Source organism: Amphiura filiformis, chromosome 9 (assembly GCF_039555335.1).
Source record: "Amphiura filiformis chromosome 9, Afil_fr2py, whole genome shotgun sequence".
NCBI lineage: Eukaryota > Metazoa > Echinodermata > Ophiuroidea > Amphilepidida > Amphiuridae > Amphiura > Amphiura filiformis.
This window is the reverse complement of record NC_092636.1, coordinates 39,754,843-39,775,912: the sequence shown is the minus strand read 5'-3', so window position 1 is coordinate 39,775,912 and position 21,070 is coordinate 39,754,843. Positions and strand designations below refer to the sequence as shown.

The window sequence follows — 21,070 nt, the reverse complement described above, 5'->3', positions numbered from 1 at the left end:
CGTCGGTTTCAAAAATTGAGTGATTTTTTAGAGTTAAATTTGCATGTTTTTTTTCTTTGCCAAATAGCAAAAAAAAGTAGATGGTCACCAATATATTCTGTTAAAAGAATAATATTCTACACGTGATAAGCTTTAATTTGATACCAAACTTTTGATCTATATTACGCTTTTTGCAGTGACAAACGGCATCCAAACGTCATGTATTTTCCTGTGTTATCCAATGGCGCAATCATTGGTGGTGCGCTCTCTTATAAGCGGCTTTTAAAGTGTGTTGCTATGTACGTTTAAAAAAAAAAAAAAAAACATAGAATAAGGGCGGAAATCATAATAGGGCCCTAAATCATTTTATTTCATTCGCAAATGCTTGAAATAACGTTTGTGATTAGTTTTAGCAATAAAATTTTTTTTATTTATCCAAAAATACAAGTCTCTGACGTTAAGAAAAGCATCAAAATCTACTTATATGAGCGCTTTTGCTATAGATTTATACCAAATCAGAATAACGTATAAAACTTGTATTTTTGCTTAAAATGCCAAAATAAAAGTAGGCCTAGTTTGAAGATAGAGAACGAGAGGGGGGGTAATTTGACTCAATTTTGTAAATAGGCCTATGTTTAAGGTATTCAAAATATTTGTACACACATAAAGTACTTTTCACAAGTAAAAAATTAAAATTAAAGACTATCTTTTTGCATAAAACATTCAATTTTGTGTCCAACCTCTGCAAACTTCTGCATGTTGATAAACACGTTGAAATTTGGGTCTTTTGGTGATTCGGAGCTGATTTTAGAGCATCATTTCTTCCGAACGGAATGTCGCAGAGGGATGAAATCTTGGGAAATGACTAGAAACTGTCTCTAGTTTACTTCAAAATGTAAAAAAATGGATTTTGATAACTAATGACGTTTATAAGCGGGCGCACCACCAAAGCACTCCACGATCTATGTACCAGTGAAATTCGGTTAAAATAGTCCACCGCTTATTTCAGCTTGTTGCGGCTTTATTTTCTATAGATATTGTCAAAATTCGCTCGTTTTCAGCTCATTTGCTTCCGACAAGTGTCTGCATGAAAGAATCGGAGAAAAAATCCCAATATTTTATTTCAGAGGTGAAGTTTTGGCGAATTTGAACAACGTCCGGTTTCAAAAATTGAGTGATTTTTAGGGTTAAATTTTGCGTTTTTTTTTTGCGCCAAATAGCAAAAAAAGTAGATGGTCACCAATATATTCTGTTAAAAGAATAATATTTTACACGTGATAAGCTTTAATTTGATACCAAACTTTTGATCTATATTACGCTTTTTGCAGTGACAAACGGCATCCAAACGTCGTATTTTCCTGTGTTATCCAATGGCTTAATCATTGGTGGTGCGCTCTCTTATAAGCGGCTTTTAAAGTGTGTTGCTATTTATGCGCATTTTTACAAAAAAACATAGAATAAGGGCGGAAATCATAATAGGGCCCTAAATCATTTTATTTCATTCGCAAATGCTTGAAATAACGTTTGTGATTAGTTTTAGCAATAAAATTTTTTTATTTAAACAAAAATACAAGTCTCTGACGTTAAGAAAAGCATCAAAATCTACTTATATGAGCGCTTTTGCTATAGATTTATACCAAATCAGAATAACGTATAAAACTTGTATTTTTGCTTAAAATGCCAAAATAAAAGTAGGCCTAGTTTGAAGATAGAGAACGAGAGGGGGGTAATTTGACTCAATTTTGTAAATAGGCCTATGTTTAAGGTATTCAAAATATTTTTACACACATAAAGTACTTTTTAAAATTAAAAAAAATTAAAATTAAAGACTATCTTTTTGCATAAAACATTCAATTTTGTGTCCAACCTCTGCAAACTTCTGCATGTTGATAAACACGTTGAAATTTGGGTCTTTTGGTGATTCGGAGCTGATTTTAGAGCATCATTTCTTCCGAACGGAATGTCGCAGAGGGATGAAATCTTGGGAAATGACTAGAAACTGTCTCTAGTTTACTTCAAAATGTAAAAAATGGATTTTGATAACTAATGACGTTTATAAGAGGGCGCACCACCAAAGCACTCCACGATCTATGTACCAGTGAAATTCGGTTAAAATAGTCCACCGCTTATTTCAGCTTGTTGCGGCTTTATTTTCTATAGATATTGTCAAAATTCGCTCGTTTTCAGCTCATTTGCTTCCGACAAGTGTCTGCATGAAAGAATCGGAGAAAAATCCCAATATTTTATTTCAGAGGTGAAGTTTTGCGCGAATTTGAACAACGTCCGGTTTCAAAAATTGAGTGATTTTTTAGGGTTAAATTTGCACGTTTTTTCTTTGCGGCCAAATAGCAAAAAAAAGTAGATGGTCACCAATATATTCTGTTAAAAGAATAATATTCTACACGTGATAAGCTTTAATTTGATACCAAACTTTTGATCTATATTACGTTTTTTTTTTGACAAAACGGCATCCAAACGTGCGTATTTTCCTGTGTTATCCAATGGCGCAATCATTGGTGGTGCGCTCTCTTATAAGCTCAATTGGAGCATTTCTGACAACTTGACATTTGACCCCTTTATGACCCCTTAAGGGTGGTCTTAACCCTGGAATTATGGAAACTTTCAGGCTTCATAACTGCTAAATTATTAGTCTAAAGAATATAAAAGTATACATTTTAGACTGGAAATGACTTTGTTGAATTCATCTGTGAGGTCCAATTTGGGCCAAAATGCTCATTTTGGAGAAAATCCCAAAGAACAGGATTTTTGGCCAAAATTTTTTCGTGCAACGTATTAAACAAAAAAATTGTTTGGCCAAAAAAATGTTTTTATTAATTTTTAAAAACTAGATAAAAATATCTAAGGACTGTTTTTTCATTTTTTGAATTTTGACCAACTTTGAGAAATTTGCACCAAAAATGGTAAAAAATGCAAAATTTTCAAAAATTCATAAAAAGCCTGATTTTACCCAAATTTCAAATATTTTTGGTGAAGTTGGTCAAAATTCAAAAAAATGAAAAAACGGTCCCTAGATATTTTTATCTAGTTTTTAAAAAATTAATTAAAAAAATTTTGGGGCCAAACAATTTTTTTGTTACGTTTCACGAACAAATTTGGGCCTAAAAACCCGCTTTGGGGGATTTTCTCCAAAATGAGCATTTTGGCCCAAATTGACCTCACAGATGAATTCGCTTGAACGGAACGACCCAGAGATAGGTGTGTGTAAAAAGTAGAAAAATACCCAGTGGTCTAGTCGCAGCAGCCCAGTGCATACCTGCCAACTTTTGAAAACTAGAAATAGGGACACTTATGAAGCAGAGTGAGCGTAAGCGCTCACGACATGGCCGGGGGTCCAGGGGCGAAGCCCTGGTGGGGGTTGAGGGGACGAAGCCCCCCGAAGCCAAAGTCAGAGGGTAAAAAGAACATTTCAAAGCTTCTGGCGTGTTCTACACTTTTAATAAAAAGTGCTTCCTTCTTCCAGAAAACATGCTTTAAAGTTTCGAGTTTCCTATACTTTTATGCACAAGAGACACTCTTAAAAAATGTTTTTTGGCTTTATTACATGACCAATATGGCTTACGTTGATATATGTGAAGCAGAAAAATAAAACAATAATTAACCATTTGTGCTTGCAGGGTGCACAATAGTAATAAATTTCCCTATACTTTGTGTACAAAATGGCCTCTATTCAAATGGCTCTACCTACCTTACGAAGCGACTCAATTTTTCAAAGTGATGTTTCCTGACTGACAAACATACAAGCAAGTAAACAAACTAAATTAAATATATTGGTGACCATTGAATTTTCGAGCTACCGGTCCACGAATGCTATCCACTTTTTTCACCCAATTTTCAAAATAGAAGCACTTGTGATTTTACCTAGAAGCAGCCGGTTTAAGAAATACATGAAAAATCTGAATAAAAGCCCAGAATCTTTTCCAATCTTGGTAGATGCTTAGATTCAAGCCTACATTTAGTACCTGGCACAAATTTTTCCCAAAATCTGCACAATTTTTTGGTTTTTAATATTGATTTATAGTTGGTTAACTTTTACCGAAATGTAAAAACACCGCAGATCAGGACGGAATCCCACAAGAGACATTATTTGGTGATGTGAAATCTTCACGGACCTCAAGATGTTTGATTTTATAATTTCCTAAGAGTTTTAATACTAATTAACATTATATAACTTCACTTTGAGTGACCGATCACAAGTTGACATTTTTGGGGCCAAATTCAACTTGGCGCCAAATTCAAAAAATGTGCTATCTACTGTAGATAGCACATGTAATGGAACAAATTAAAATCAATTTATTTTGACAATGTTGATCCCAATCTGTAGGCCTATAATGTCTGAGACATGAAGTTAATTTGGTAATGCACGCAAACAAACAAACATAAAGGCTGCTGGAGCTCATGACACGGGCCTTGGATCAGGTAAACTTACCTTATGTGTGTGTAGAAGGGGGGGTAGGCAGGCTAAACTTATGACAGACAGCAAGACAGACACACAGATATGACAGAAGCAGCAGGGAAAACATGACCACAAAGGCAAATGCATGAATTATACAAGTGTTGAATTACATGGGTCTTTGATCATGTTGGTGAAATCATAAGCTTAGCCTAGCCACCCCCCCAATCCAGGCAGTTACATAACAGTGCCACCATACCGATGTTTTCTCCATCTCCAATTTGGCTGCCTGTCATAATTAAGCTTAGCCTACCCTACACACACACACCCCACAAAGGTAAGCTTACCTGTTCATGCATTGACCTAACAGTGCCTCTATACTGATATTTCTCCAAGTCTCCAATTTTGGGCCATAACTCACCTTAGCACTGATAGCCTAGTAGGCCTAAATGTTGTTTTTTTCTGCAATTTTAGCTATAAATTATATGAATTACAATCAAAAACACCTCATCAGTCAATATGCAAATGCTAATCAAAACTTGTTTGGCACAGGTCTAACTTGCTGAATGAAAACGTCTTCCGTATAGGCTCACACACGTACTCTCGCTTGAGGGTGCACAATAGTAATAAATTTCCCTATACTTTGTGTACAAAATGGCCTCTATTCAAATGGCTCTACCTACCTTACTGAAGCGACTCAATTTTTCAAAGTGATGTTTTCCTGACTGACAAACATACAAGCAAGTAAACAAACTAAATTAAATATATTGGTGACCATTGAATTTTCGAGCTACCGGACCACGAATGCAATACACTTTTTTCACCCAATTTTCAAAATAGAAGCACTTGTGATTTTACCTAGAAGCAGCCGGTTTAAGAAATACATGAAAAATCTGAATAAAAGCCCAGAATCTTTTCCAATCTTGGTAGATGCTTAGATTCAAGCCTACATTTAGTACCTGGCACAAATTTTTCCCAAAATCTGCACAATTTTTTGGTTTTTAATATTGATTTATAGTTGGTTAACTTTTACCGAAATGTAAAAACACCGCAGATCAGGACGGAATCCCACAAGAGACATTATTTGGTGATGTGAAATCTGCATCCACTGCCTCCCCCACCCCCACCAACTGGCACCCCATCCTGGGCCTTGATGGTCAGTGTGCTTTTGGTTAAAATTTCAGGACGACAAACATTTGAGCAGATTTAGCACCCCAAAAGAGACCATTTTTGACATAAAAACCTGTTTTGGACTTTTTTGAAAAAATGCTTCCTTCATCCTAAAAAAGTGGTTTTAAATATTCACTTTCCTATACTTTTGTACATGAGAGACATTCTTCAAAGTGTTTTCTTGGCCTAATAATATGGCCTACATGATTGTTAACATTATACATTATGTTTTTAACATTATACATTGTAAGTCTCCACATACATAAATGACAGCCAGTGAAAATAATGACGTTTTTCAAAGTTGAAAATCTTTTAAAAACCAGATTGTCTCAGCATCAGGGAAACTTGGGCATTCATGTGCAGCCAAGTCTGGACAATTATCCTATCAGTTCCACTTGAGCCATATCAAGTCCTCTTGAAAGTTTATGCTATTGATTTGGGTCATGGTATTGGAATGATGTAGGAGTTGTTGTGTTGTTATAGCAACAATCCCAGATTCTTGGCCATTCTGATGGCACTTTAGTGGGGTGCAGCCAATCAGGTCTCTGCTTTAATTCCATTTCTTTTGTTGTGTTCACACCTTTCTTAGTAAGCCACTTGCATTTGCTCCTCCGATCATGCTGGACCAAAAAATTATTAGATCACATATGCAAATTATTGGGAATGATTTACATGGATTGCATGGTGCTCGAAAAGGTCAACCTGTAGTATGCAGGCTGGTTCTATTACTGGAGATACAAATTTATATTAATAATATAAGCCTTTTAGTTAAGAATAATAATCATGGTAGTATACCTTAATCTTCAAGTGTCTATTACTAGATAAATTCTAGGAGTTGCGAATGTTGGAACATCAGGCTTACCAATCATGTGATATAATCAGGCGCAAAGGTTTCAAACAACGGGGAAGGCACATGTAGTTTCTTTTTGCTGTTTGTTTCTTTGTGGTTATATTTCAGGAGTAATGATGCCCCCCGCTGATCTTGCACATCAATTGCAGTGAGGTTTGCTTCAAAAGACAAAAGACCTGTCTAAGCTGTTCAGGTTATCCAAACAATAGAAGGACTCTCAACGCATAAATAGGCGATTAAAAGGCTGTGAAGAGTTTCCATGTGCTTCTTTTGTCCAGTTTGCCATCAACATTTAGAAAACTAGTTAAGACCCAGGACACGATCATATCAGTAAGCAAATATTTTGTTGCGGGTCTGAGTTATCCGAACTAGAGTTTGGTTGGCTACGTGAATACTCGCAAGTTGTGCAAGCTGATTTCTTGCATTCTTCAGTCATGGCAGCTGTGCATCATCTACATATAATGCGCCACAAAAGATAAGAAGAAAAGAAGAAGACTGAGAACAATAAATTTGCAAGACTGGTAGAACATTTGATACAATGAATCAAGCAGACTTAGATTCTCATTATTTCCACAATCAAGAAGAACAAGACTTCACTCTAGATGAACAATTTTAATCGGATACCAAGGTTTTCTTTCTACAAAACCTCGCTAATTTCTTGTTCTACCTTGGCATCAATATCAGTCATTATTCTTCTGCAAATACGGTCAGTCTCAAATAACGTTAATCCAGTGACTCAACTAGACTCATAATTCCTAAGACTCTGAAATTTGACTTTACATTATATTTAAAGCAGCTAAATCTGGTTATGTACATGTATGTATGTCTGGGTGTAAAACATTCAGTAATTAATAGAAAATGGTAACTGTGTGGTTATGTGCAAATAAATTGTTCTTTTATAAGGCAAAAAGACAAATCTTAATGTTCATCGGCACACATTTTCTAAATAAATAGACAATGTGCATTGTATCTAAATGATATACAAGATATCTTATACTGCATAGGTTTGCTTCCGATGAGCTATTGGCTTCTATGAAATATCAACAAGGAATGTGCTATTTTAATTATAAGGTATTTTGTTTATGCATCAAAAATTTATTGACCTGATATGACATCCTTATTAAGTTTGAAAGTTAACCTGCCTTCTATAGGTACATGTAAAGATAGCTCTTTTTACAGATCCTAATATGTGGTAAGAATTGCAAATCTGCTCAAAAGACTAGGTCAATATTAATGCAAGAGACAATTTTCATTATTTACAAGTTGGAAATTGACTTCATAATGACGGTATTAATTAATGACGTAAAAATATGTCTTATGTCTCACTTTGTTTCAACTTAAATAGAATTGTCTTAAGTATGTGAAGATGAAATATGTAGGCTCTATTTGATATTACTATTAATAAATCTTCCGTCATTTATGCAACAAAAAAGAAGAAATTTATAAAGTCTAGATTAGAGTGCCAGGTTGCTCTTAGAAGACAACTATAAGCACACATATCATGTAAGATAGGTTAAAACATCAATAGACCTATAATAAAATTATATACATTAAGTATTGTTATGGATGGATTGGTCCTTACATTATATGGAACATATTTAATAACCTCTTGGTAATTCAATATTTGTTTTATGTTGTGGTTCAAGTAATTCAAACTTCATTGTATTATTTTATATTTTCTTTTACTACAAGAAGGCACAATGTGTAAGGTGAATGAAAATAAGAAAGGAGAATATAAGATTGCAATTGGTATCAACTATCAAGTTAAAGGAGAGGTAATTATTCATTGAATATTCTCTATTGTTTACATTGATCTGTTTAAAATATAGAACATTTATTTAGTTCTGAAACTTTTCATATGCTTAATGTAGACTTTTTCTCACAAGCAAAGGGCAATTTCTACTTAAGTGACATTGACAATGAACCCAGGCCACTTGACCAAAGAAACTTCAAGCAAATGCTTGATTAATTTGTAGTACAGATATTTTTTCAGTTCCTGAAAATATTATTAGTAGATATTAAATAATTCAATTTCTACAATTTTGCTGTACTACTGGGTATAAAAGGGGCTGGTTAAGTTAGCAACTATTTTAAACTGTGTAATTCAGTAATTCACAGCACCTTGTATTGTATTGTATTGTATTGTATTGTATTGTATTGATCATTTCATAGCGAGTGTGAATAAGTTACAATGTAAATGTCACAGATACTTTTGTAGGTCATGTAATGTTCTTGAGTTATGTTGTAAAGAGGGCTGAAACAACAACACTTTTGTAAAATGTACATAACTCATCAAGCAAGTTACAGAGTATTTGATTGTAGAATGAACTTTTGCAAAACAACAACGCATTATTTTTCAATAACATATTGATAGCGAGTGTGTAGAAGTCAAATGTCACGGTTATACTTTTGTAGGCCCTGTTGTCCTTGTGTTGTAAAGAGGATTTAAACGGCAACACTTTTGTAAATGTTCATAACTTCTCAAGCAAGTTTTCAAAGTTTTATAGAAGGAACTTTTGCAAAACAACAAAGTGTTATTTTACAAAACAAAGTGTTATTTTTAAATAAGATATTGATTAATCAAGATTCAAGATTTGGCTGCTTGGACCGACAATACCGCATCTACCCTTAAATTGCTTCAACAAGAATAATTGTTGATTATTGTGGGTGAGCAAGCCTATACAGTGCAATGCACTTAGATTATTTTGACATTATTAGCGGTGGCAACTTTATTTTGTTCAAAATTTAAATAAGCAGAAAAGATAAATAATTTCTGGGTTAGTATGTTGCCTTGTGATATCTGTTTCAACTAGTAGTATAAGGTACATATGGACACTATTCATGATCTTATCATTAAATGTGTCCTGAAATTGGAACTCTTAGAGTTCTGTGTTACTTGAAGGTTAGAGTTTGGTCAGATAGGCATTTTACAAATTCCGGTTTCAAAATCTTACAATGAGCACCCATTTCAGGTTTTATTCTCAAGTCAGATAAAGACCAAAATAATAAACATATATTTCAAGTTACAGGGGAAAGAAGAATTACGCATCGCACACTAGCACAATTAAGCATGAATTTACAAATGGAATTCCCTTGTTTATATATTTCAAGGTCGGTTGAAGAAATTCCAATAAAATAATTTTGTCGAATTGTGCATTGTTCATTTAAAAATAATGTATGTTACTTAGATAGTACATTACACTTGATTATATATGGAATTGTTGATCTATCTTTAAAAATATACATGTACATTGTATTTGATAAGTTGTGCTATACACGCTTGAAACATGCGTGATTGTATTGTAAAAACAACATTGCGTTCTAATTTTATACATATTTTGTGTATAATAGACATATTGATAGAGGTAAAATATTTAAAGAACAAGTAATGTTAAACCGATACATGTATATGCCTTTATGCTATGCATGGGCTCCCGATTATTTGTTTCAGAACATAGTTTGATGATAAGCATCCATGATTCAATAATCTTTGTGTCTATATTATTAGGGTGCACCAGTGAATTGTCTGTGTTTTCTTGTTTTGCCTGGCTTTTTGAGATAACAATCGTTAATAAATCTATATATTCATGTTTGCCAATAGCTTACATGCATGTCTTAATTATTTTATTTTAAATACACCATTGTTCATACTTTGGTCTATATCTATTATATTGTTTCGCACTGGTGTTCAATAGATCTTTGTTAAGAAAACCGCAGAATGAGTAAACCAATATTTGTCTGGTCTTGGGGCCTACCCCAATGCCTAGGTGATTGTTCACTACAATTATTGGTGGACACTAACAGTAAATTAAGAGTTGATAGCCTTCCGTTGTCATCAGAGGGATTGAATTGGTTCAGGGTTTTTTGATGCATTTTGGTGCATCCCGATCTTTTGTTTTCCACCTTTGCTAATTTGCTTTTTGGGGGGGGGGAGGGGAATTATGCAAGTTTCTCCATTGAGAAACTTGTATGGCATTGTTTCTTCTTTTGGAGATTTCTGTTTATTTAATAATTGCGTTATAAATATTGTTTTCCAATTCAATCCTCTGTTTGATCCAAAGAGGTATCTGTATTTGCTTAAGATGAAATTTGGTTAAATGTGATACAGAAGTCAATTCTTACATGTCCAGCCTATATGGTTGGCTTGTTGTACACATTTTTCCAATAATTCTTGTATTGTGTTATTAATAATATTTATTGGAAGATAAATAACTATTTATATTATGTCTTAACTGCTATGAAAGTGCTATGATTATTATATTATTATTATATTATGAAATCTATCATTATTTATCATTATTTATCTCAATTATATTTATGTATATGAATATAAAATTGTTGAATGGTCATAAATAGCTTAATAAATGGTCCTCATGATCGGGAGGGCAATGCGGAGTCTAATCATTGCTTTGGTGTTGTGTTTTCCTGATGTCTCGAGACAATGACGTTTTTCAAAGTTGAAAATCTTTTAAAAACCAGATTGTCTCAGCATCAGGGAAACTTGGGCATTCATGTGCAGCCAAGTCTGGACAATTATCCTATCAGTTCCACTTGAGCCATATCAAGTCCTCTTGAAAGTTTATGCTATTGATTTGGGTCATGGTATTGGAATGATGTAGGAGTTGTTGTGTTGTTATAGCAACAATCCCAGATTCTTGGCCATTCTGATGGCACTTTAGTGGGGTGCAGCCAATCAGGTCTCTGCTTTAATTCCATTTCTTTTGTTGTGTTCACACCTTTCTTAGTAAGCCACTTGCATTTGCTCCTCCGATCATGCTGGAACAAAAAATCCCACCCACCCTCCCAGTAGCTGGAAGGGTAATTCAGTTATCTCATTTGTCCAAGATGCTTCAATAAAAGTATGTCAAATTATGCTACTCTCCGCTTTGTCTGGAGTTTTCTTCAAATCCTGAAGAATCTCTTCAGTAGATTGTCTCCACTTTCTACTAAGCTTTGTGATGGCTTTATAAATGCTTTGTATGGAGTTCTTCAAATCCTGAAGAATCTCGTCTGTAGATTGTCTCCACTTTCTACTACGCTTTGTATGGAGTCTCGTCAATACCTGATGAAACTTGTCTGTAGATTGTCTCCACTTTCTACTACGCTTTGTATGGAGTCTCGTCAATACCTGATGAGACTCGTCTGTAGATTGTCTCCACTTTCTACTACGCTTTGTATGGAGTCTCGTCAATACCTGATGAAACTTGTCTGTAGATTGTCTCCACTTTCTACTACGCTTTGTATGGAGTCTCGTCAATACCTGATGAAACTTGTCTGTAGATTGTCTCCACTTTCTACTACGCTTTGTATGGAGTCTCGTCAATACCTGATGAGACTCGCCTGTAGATTGTCTCCACTTTCTACTACGCTTTGTATGGAGTCTCGTCAATACCTGATGAGACTCGTCTGTAGATTGTCTCCACTTTCTACTACGCTTTGTATGGAGTCTCGTCAATACCTGATGAAACTTGTCTGTAGATTGTCTCCACTTTCTACTACGCTTTTAATGGGAAATGTATGCTTTTATGGATTTTCTTCAAATCCTGAAGAATCTCGTCTGTAGATTGTCTCCACTTTCTACTGCGCTTTGTATGGAATCTCGTCAATACCTGATGAGACTCGTCTGTAGATTGTCTCCACTTTCTACTTCGCTTTGTATGGAGTCTCGTCAATACCTGATGAAACTTGTCTGTAGATTGTCTCCACTTTCTACTACGCTTTGTATGGAGTCTCGTCAATACCTGATGAGACTCGTCTGTAGATTGTCTCCACTTTCTACTACGCTTTGTATGGAGTCTCGTCAATACCTGATGAAACTTGTCTGTAGATTGTCTCCACTTTCTACTACGCTTTTAAAGGGAAATGTATGCTTTTTATGGATTTTCTTCAAATCCTGAAGAATCTAAATCTGTAGATTGTCTCCACTTTCTACTGCGCTTTGTATGGAGTCTCGTCAATACCTGATGAAACTTGTCTGTAGATTGTCTCCACTTTCTACTACGCTTTGTATGGAGTCTCGTCAATACCTGATGAAACTTGTCTGTAGATTGTCTCCACTTTCTACTACGCTTTATGTAGAGTAATTTATGCTTATTTGAAGTATCTTTTGGCTTGATTGTTTTTGTCAGTGGATTATTTCATTTATTAATATTTTTTTTTTATAGTAAATTTTGGCTGACTTTTCAATAATTACCAGCTTATATAGGGATTTAAAGATTTAATTCATTGATAGAGTTGGCATTGTTTCTTCTTTTGGAGATTTCTGTTTATTTAATAATTGCGTTATAAATATTGTTTTCCAATTCAATCCTCTGTTTGATCCAAAGAGGTATCTGTATTTGCTTAAGATGAAATTTGGTTAAATGTGATACAGAAGTCAATTCTTGCATGTCCAGCCTATATGGTTGGCTTGTTGTACACATTTTCCAATAATTCTTGTATTGTGTTATTAATAATATTTATTGGAAGATAAATAACTATTTATATTATGTCTTAACTGCTATGAAAGTGCTATGATTATTATATTATTATTATATTATGAAATCTATCATTATTTATCATTATTTATCTCAATTATATTTATGTATATGAATATAAAATTGTTGAATGGTCATAAATAGCTTAATAAATGGTCCTCATGATCGGGAGGGCAATGCGGAGTCTAATCATTGCTTTGGTGTTGTGTTTTCCTGATGTCTCGAGACAATTCACTGACCATCCAGGATTTGAACCTGGGACTTGCGTTACGCTAGCTGCGTTTTCTGTGAAGTGTGGCTGGTGCGTGCTTACATATGTCATTTTCACGGTAAAGGGTGTAACTTTGGATTTTTAACATTTTAATCTGTAGTGTTCTAATCAAGCCACAGAATTCCATGATTTTTGGCCACATAAGTCATCTAGTTAGCAGCTACCTTGGGTAGCATAATCAGCTTTGGGAGTTACTGCATTCAGTTTTAGCAGGCTTAAATGTACTTAATATTGCCATTTTGAAAAGCTATGAAAAACAGTCACATTTTTGTAATACCCTGTGTTTTCTTCAGTTAGTTCATGGATAATTTTTCTTGACTTCAAAGAGCCGTTTTTCCGTTAACTTTTTTGAAGCCTCCGAAACAAACTGTTCAGCAAGCTTGTGCAATTATAAATAAAAGAGCTCATCCAATCTATTTATCAAAATGTAGCAAAGTAGATCCTCAAGTCACATGTTTTTAAATCGTGGAGATATATATCACCGTTTGAAAATGGGACCCAATACAAACTTTCCGTTAACAATTGAAGCCTCCGAAACAAATGAAGCCTCCAAAACAACAATAAGATTAATTATCATCTATGCATATCTAAATTAGTGTGTTTTATACTGATATCTGCATTGTAATTATTACTTGATATGTGCAGAATGTCATAAATAAAAATTTGACATTATGGTTAATGTTTGAAAAATATACTGATACCCATAAAAGCCTGTTTCGGAGGCTTCACATGCAAAAAACACCATACTTAACAAATGGGTGAAAAAATTAACATGTGATAAATCTACAATATCTGCCGCATAGAATCATTGATTCAATACACACAAGAAAATAACAGCTTACATGTAGATGATCCCAACACTGTTGTTTTCAAAAAAACTACTTCTGCAATGTTTAACAATTGTTAACATGAAGCCTCGAAACAAAAAAAAATGACTTGCTGTGATAATTTAATTTTTGTCACAACTGAAATTCAATACTTAGAAGCAAAGCATGAAAATTGGTAATTGTGATATTTTTTACCTATTTTTTTATGTCAACTTGTAGTAGTTAGCCAAATATTTTACTTTTATGATCACCTGTGTTGTTTAAAACTGAAGCCTCCGAACCACAAATCGCTTGAATTGCCAATTCTAAAAAATAACTCCAATTTCTGTGAAACTTGGCTGGGAGGTTCCTTTCATCAAGTAGTATTTGTACATGAAGTTAGACATTCAAATTATTTTAGGAACCCAATTAAAACTTAAAAAATATGTTTAAGGTTTGGAAATTTCCATTGTAAATGACACTTGATGTTAAAAATTTTCAAAACTGCAATTACAAACATAGCAAAACATGGTATAAAATTTAACTTATATCTGTTGACTTACTTTGGAATGGGATTTCACATGTATTCCAGCTTTCATGTCATAATTTTCTGAGGTTATGTAAAATACATTTTTTCTTAGGTTTTAACCAAAATGTTATGGAAATGTCAAATTTTTTATTAGAAATCAAAAGGTTTAAGCCTCGAAACATTATTTTACTGGAATTTAAGTTACTTCTATGCATGATTTCAGTAAACAGAAACATATTTAAGTGGTTTGAAATTTTGACCCTAAAAATCAAAAGTTACACCCTTTACTGTGAAAATGATATATGTGTGAATTTACACAAGTTGGGACTTTATTGACGCGTGGAGTAACAAAAACCGAATAATTTTCGCCAATTATAATAAGCCGAACAAACTATAACCCCACTGCCCATGGTTTTTTGCTATCTGAAGACAAAGAAGGAACGAAAAAGGAGAGAAGAGAAGATGAACTTAAAAGAGAAGTTAAAATCACTACCGCAGAAATGTGATATAGCGGTATTTAACATTTTCTCTGTAATTAAAGTATGCCGAGTGTTGCCGTTTGGAACAGCAGTAGAACACAAATTTGCAGTTCATAAAACACCTGTTTGAGAGCATGGACATTTTTTAGTTTATTTTAGTTTTGTTTTCAAATATGTGCTGTTTTTGACAAAAAGAAGGTGTTTTGATATTGCCAATAAAGTCATCATTTGAGTGAGAAATTTATTTTTAAATGTTTGTTTATCATTCATTTGAGGCTGAGATTATCCGTATCATCTCACACAAATTATCTATTATTTCTAATAGCATTTTGTCATATTTGAAACCCTATAGGCCTACTCACCTTGTTATTCAAGGATGGAAACTGGGGATATACTGCTACTATAGTAGTACTAAAGAAAAAGGTTTTTTTACAAAGTTAGATTTGTAATTTTACTTAGACTATTAAAACAACCCTCCTCACCAAATTTGGATAAGTCCGACAATACATGTTATTTATTTTAATTGGCATAACAAGTAATTTTAGAAAATTCAATAGGGTACCCGAGCACGAAATTACCCATTAGGTGATTAGGTGAGTCTATAGTACACGAATTTGCTCACCGATAGATTCATATTAAAGGCTGGAAACCTTTGCATTCAAAATCTAGTCGGATTTGCTGAAGCATGACACCGCGGAAAGTAATGGAAGCTCAGAAGTAAACACAGCCGATCACGATGGCGATGGGCGATCGCATACAAAATGTTGCTAAAATTCAACTTCAACAAAATTTTAGACTGTTCAAAATAGGCAAATTTTACTCAAGTTATACAGTTAACTCATTGAAATAACTTTCATCCTAATTTTAAATAACATCCGTTGGAAAAAATGGCAAAGCTGTCCGAAAAACGACAGCAACATACATACTTGTACTCTGCGTAACTATCGTGTGGAAATTCGAAGCTAGAGTTCTCAAGTAAATGTAATTCTGCCAATTTGAATGAGGAATAAATGCGAGTCAGGCTATGATTGAAATATTATGAATGACCATATCATAATACATGTAGCAGTCGCAGCAAGTGACAGAAAAATTGCTATTGATTCTAGTGTAGTGATCAAACACCGGCATTACCAGCATATATGTGCAGTATGCAGAACTTTAGCAATTGCACTAGTAAATTAAATTCTACAATGTACGATCTACAGCGACATTACTGGTCATGGCTAGCGATGTCCCGAAAGTATCTGTATCTGTAGTTTTATAGCGATACTGCCCAACCTTGCCTGTGAAAATGGTAGTGCACATGGCATACATGCGGAGTTGCGGACTGCTTTTATATATGAGTTACTTTACTGTTTGGAGGTTGGTTGCTTCTTTCTTGAATTTGTTGGAACTTGGAGTCTTTACTCTGGTTGCGATTGGGCTATCTTAGAATGTGAACTTTTGTTGATACACATAACATCCAATGCATACAGTCAGAATAAGTCTAAGAGCGCTACAAAATGTATTTCATGTTAAATATTATTAATTTCATAATTCTGCAGAGGTCCAGGACCAGGTACGCACTGGTGCATGGTGATCATCGACCAATGATTTTTGATCAGCCAAATCAGTGTGATTGTTGCAATCAGGAGTGACTATAAGCTCAACCCACATATCATAAATCTGTAGAATTAGGAAATTTGGATTTTGGTACAACATGTACAATAACATAAGCTTTTTTAGATTAGAACTTAAGGTGGCTGTGTACTCTCAGACATGCATGTAGTAAAAGTGCAATAACTTTGTAATTATTCACGCAAAACATATAAAAGTATACATTTTTATGAAGGCAAGACATCAATAAATCTTAATATAAATACAGATTTGGGGTAAAAACAATAATTTTGCAGAAAATCACAAAAAGAGAGTTTGTTGGCAATATTTGTTAGGTACACCATAACAAAAAAACACTCTTTCCAAAATATTTTATTTTGTTTTTAGCTCAATCGTGAGGCTCCATTCAAAAGACAGTTTTTTATTTTTTGATATTGGCCTTATTTTTTGAGATATTGACCATATAAGGCATCAAAATGAACTTTTTAAAATTCAAAACGCCTATTTGCACAAAATGATGCCCAAAATCGGAAATAGACCAAAATATAAAAAAATGAGAAAACCGTTTCTTGAGTCGATCATGCTTTTTACGATGATCATATTTGCTTACCTATAGATGCTGTATTTATTGAGTTATCGTGTACCTAAATCGTCATTTTACCGAGAAAATGAACATTGAAATAATGGCGTTGAAGTTTAAAGTGGTCACATTTTGCACTTTCATCGAATCTCACAGGAGAATGCGACAGTTTTCGTTTTTGTAACTTATATTACGTGAACATCGGGTAAATCCACAGCCCCTTGAGAAGTTTGAGCGAAATCCATTCATAACTTGATATTTAACTTGAAAAAACCCACATTTTATCAGCTAAAACGGAGCCATTTGACCACTAGGTTTTTGTGAAATCAGTGCTTCCGTGGTGTTTCCATAAGATGCGACGCGCATGCAGATAAGCGTCGCGTATTTGTGCGTTAACAAATTGCGCGATACGCAACGCGATGAGTTGTTGTGCGCGTGTACCTTACTGTAGGTATCCTAGGTGAATTCAAATTTGCCATCAAATTGCATCGTTTTATATATCAAATTAAAGCCCTTGAGTAAACTAAGCCAAAACTGAAAACCTTTTTTTCATAGCACTTTCCGTAGCAAAGTTACAGCTTGTCAAAGATTGACTTTCATCAAAAAGATTCAGCTAGCAAAATTCCCCAAAACGGCATTTCGGGGGTGTTTCTAGATCTTAGTCTCATGGCGATGGCAGCTTTTTTTAATGGAACTGCTATCAAAATCCCTCTAAAATTCCATGTGCGACTTGATTATCACCATAAAAAATCATATATTTGGGTCAAGTGAAGTATAGAAAACATATTTATGTAGGTTTCCTTCACCCACCTATTCTCGAAAAAAATTCAAATTTCTATGTAAATATGCATTGTGTTGGGGCCCCGGTCTCGGCGAATTCGCTGACTAGTAAATGTGTTAACTAAGGTTTGCCTAGGTTACCTACTTACTGGTACAACAAAGATTTTCTTTCCTTTTCAATTTCAAACACGAGTGGAATAGTGAAATAAAATCCTTAAAATATTGCAGTTGGAGTTTACAAATCTGGATTTTCATTCCTTGTATTTATAAAAAACATAACAAGGTACAAACACATCATAAAAACTCAATTTTGAGAAAGAAACAATGGCTAGACTAGAGTACACAGCCGCGTTAAGCTTACCTATAATTGTGAATGCTCTTCTTCACTTCTCGAACGACAATCAATTTCCTGACTTTGTTGGCCCAGGCTTTGTCACTAATGTTGTGCAGTAGTGATGTTTTATCTATTAGCCATACAACTGCATAGAATGTTCCACTCTCTACTTATTCATTGCTCATTTTGCACATCAGATAAGCTTATCAATCTCACACGTACACAAGCAAAGCATGCAAGAAGAGAGAAAGTAGATAATTATGTTGCCGGTATGTTTGCAGTGAGGGGAAAAACTCACTGGATCGGATTTCAGTAATGTAACACGGTTAAAATAATTCCACCAAAGTAATTCTCCAAGTCTATAAATATCACCAATAAGGTAGTTAGGTAGCAAATCACAGATGTTTATGTTTCACTGGTATCAAAGATATGGATACATGTACGGACTGGCGCTTGACTGGCGTTTCATTCCACAGCAGCTTTTTACGAAATTTCATAGTTTAGAAGCACTGCACCACTTCGCCGTGCAATAGATAAGGATTATTACAATTCACATCAAAAGTAACCAACACTAAAAAAACAATATTTTTCAAAGGCATATTCAAATTATATATTATATATTTGTATCTGCTTTGCTTTCTTCAATTTTTTGTACACAAAAAATAAAATATGAATGTATTCCAACCTGTTAATTTTAGCTTACCAGTACATCATCTACACGGTATAAACGAAATAGTGTTTCTAAGATGTTTACAATTTCCCTAGAAAGAGTCAAATTAAACCTCGTCGTTACTGTCTACTGAAGATAGCATCCAATTATGATTACACTGGCAACGTTATGTAATGGTGCAGGTGGAAGCATGCCCACTATTCTATAATTGCTCTAGACTTTTTAAAAGTGGCGCTGTTCAAAGTTTCCTTGTATTCTGAACAATGAATCTCACATTAGGCTAAATGAAATGAAATAATTAGTTTCCCGTCACATTTTTTTCAGTGAAATATGAGGTCATGATTTCATTATTCATTATTTTGGAAAATTTCATTATTGTCAAATGTTTAATTTATATGGCTATTACCTATATTGTTGATGAAAGACCATCTCAAAACAGGAATTAATGCTTAGATTATCATTAGGCCTACAGATATTTTGCAATAGATTGAGAAAAAATTTGAATTTATTTGCAATTTTTGTAATCCTAGAAACATGAGGTAATCCTTCCTCTACCCCTACAGCTAAGAAAAATTGCTGATTATGATCAGCAGGGGATGTCAGATATTTTGAGAGTTTTAATTTTGATCACATTTCGTCGACCGGTACTTAAAGAACTTTAGCAAAATTACCCTCGATTAGAGAAAAGCGAGGGTAATTAATTTTGTTTCACTGGTTTCATTTTCTGATATTGGATTTCATAATTTGATCTTATATACCTCGACACCTGATGTTTGACCTTTTGCATGTCAACACATTCCTGGTGCTCTGGAGGTCAGCTGGGCAGGGGAGTGAGTTTCAGGGCTGGAATTGCCAGAGGGCATATAGTATGGTGACCCAAGTGAAGTCCAGCTGGTTAGGATGACAGATTGACCACTGTGTTTTAAGACTAACTTTCATACTCATGGCAATTGCCATGGCAACTGGCTGTCAAAGCTGAAAACATTTGATGAAAGCATGGATTCAAAAGTTTTAAGGATATGTACATGAAATGATTTCCATCTCAATTTTCAGATAGGCTAATTGACTTTTTTATGAAAATAATGAGAGTTTTGGTCAAATTGAAAAGGTGATGCGGGTGGGTGACGGGAAACTAAGAATCAACTTTCATTTTAAAAGCCTTATAATCATGAAAAAATAAAACCCTCCATCGGGGAACGCTTGCCCCCCCTTTGGACCTAGTAGTAAAACATAGACTTAACTTCAAAATGGTGCCCAATATCTGTAGGCCTAACCCCCTTCAGCCTGCCAAAAAAAGTGCTCCTTCCTCTTTTGGCCTGCCAAAAAAATCTTCAACCTCCTCCCCACCCCTTAGTATAATTCACAACCCCGGTGTGTACATAATTATTGCACCAACTTTAACATTTAAAAATTGAATTTAAAACTCTGACAAAAGTTACAAATTTAAATCTAAAGGACTTAAATTTATATTATTTTTTAAGTTCTAACAATTTTGTCACCTTTTTTAGGACTTAATAAACTTAAACTTTGGAATTTGAGAGAGCAGGCCCTATAGTCTCTTTAATTTTAGCGCGATTCTTTTCTTCTTTCTTCCCGATATCGTTGGCTTTTTTTAAAGAATCATAACAAGAATTGTTAACTTTCTTCTTTTTCCTACTTGCCTTTTGGATTCTTTCAGACCCCATGTCACTTGATCGAAAACGCAAAATAACGAAACATCTTAAATTAAAAAAAAAAACTTAAAAAACACAAGAATATTGCAAAATAACACAAAAATTCACAACATTTTCTAAAAACACAAAATATCAGTAGATACTCTAAAATAACACTGAGCTTTAGGAAATATTATAAAATAACTTGCTTTTTAAATAAGGTTAGGCCTACTTTGCGTTATCGATCAGGTGACATGGGGCCTGACAGAAAAGACACCAAAATTGTTTCTTGAAGTAAGTTATTCACCCCCTCCCCCCATGAAATTTGCTTTAAAAAAATGGAAAATCATACCAGAAAAATTGAAATCGTGTCAGACACTGTCCGATTTTGTCCAATCACGGGGAGGCAAATCACTTCTTTTTTAGTGGTATATATATTTACTGTGTTAGTCCTACGTGTATGGGGTGGGGTGGGTGAGTCATGGGT

The 21,070-nt window shown here is 34.2% G+C and overlaps 1 protein-coding gene across 1 annotated transcript in view; it reads right to left on the bottom strand.

Moving 5' to 3' along the window:
* The window catches only part of LOC140160982 (zeta-sarcoglycan-like), a 91,811-nt gene extending 73,098 nt beyond the window's left edge, over nt 1–18,713 (bottom strand). Inside the window, exon 1 of the mRNA XM_072184339.1 lies at nt 18,289–18,713. The gene's annotated coding sequence lies outside the window, so the exon portion shown is untranslated. The remainder of the gene's footprint in view (nt 1–18,288) is intronic.
* Nucleotides 18,714–21,070: the final 2,357 nt, after the last annotated feature.